Here is a 781-nt window from a genome sequence, read left to right as displayed (position 1 = left end):
ATTGAGGGCAGGAGGAGAAGGGGATGACAGAGGATGAGATGGTTGGATGGCATCAGGGACTCAATGAACATGAGTTTGAACAGACTCCGGGAGATCATGAAGGACAGGGAAGCCTGACATGCTGCTGTCCATGGGGTTGCAGAGTCAGACATGACTTAGCTACTGAACAAGGAACAACATAGAATCATAGGACCTTAGAAATCCTGTTGTTCTGTCTTCTCTTTTTAGAAGCATGGCATTGAATGTAGGACAAGGGAAGTATCAATACTTTGTTTCAGACATTTAAACACCTTCCTCTATACTTCCATGGGTAGCTGGTACTTACTGTTTTCACAGCACTTATCCTGTTAGATTGCCATTCCCAATGAATACATCTGCTCCTCTCTGAACCTGAAATTTACTGAAAGCAGAAACTGTCTTGCTTCCTTAAATTCCAGGTGCCTAGCAGAGCCTGTCATATAGCAGGTGGTCAAACGTTTGTTGAAGAAATCAAAGTTTCAAGTCAAACAGTGAGAAAATCATCTTTCTATTAGGCAAGGGATATAGCATCTTGGTTTCATTAACTTTATAAAGGGTAGAACAGTTTCCTTCTAAGGAATCAGAATGATTTTTGTCATTATTTTTCTTATTTGAAAAGTATCCAGTTAGTAAGTATGAAGTTTAATGTGCAATATAGACTCCATCTCCAAATTCCACTGCTGACTTTTCTTTTTGCTTACCCAAGTGCCCCATCCCAATTTTGAAACAGAAATCGCAACAGTGAAGTATTATTTATTTTCAC

This window comes from Bison bison, unplaced genomic scaffold (assembly GCF_000754665.1).
Source record: "Bison bison bison isolate TAMUID 2011002044 unplaced genomic scaffold, Bison_UMD1.0 scf7180017864508, whole genome shotgun sequence".
NCBI classification, from domain to species: Eukaryota; Metazoa; Chordata; class Mammalia; order Artiodactyla; family Bovidae; genus Bison; species Bison bison.
The sequence above is the reverse complement of the archived record's forward strand: the minus strand, read 5'-3'. Positions refer to the sequence as shown.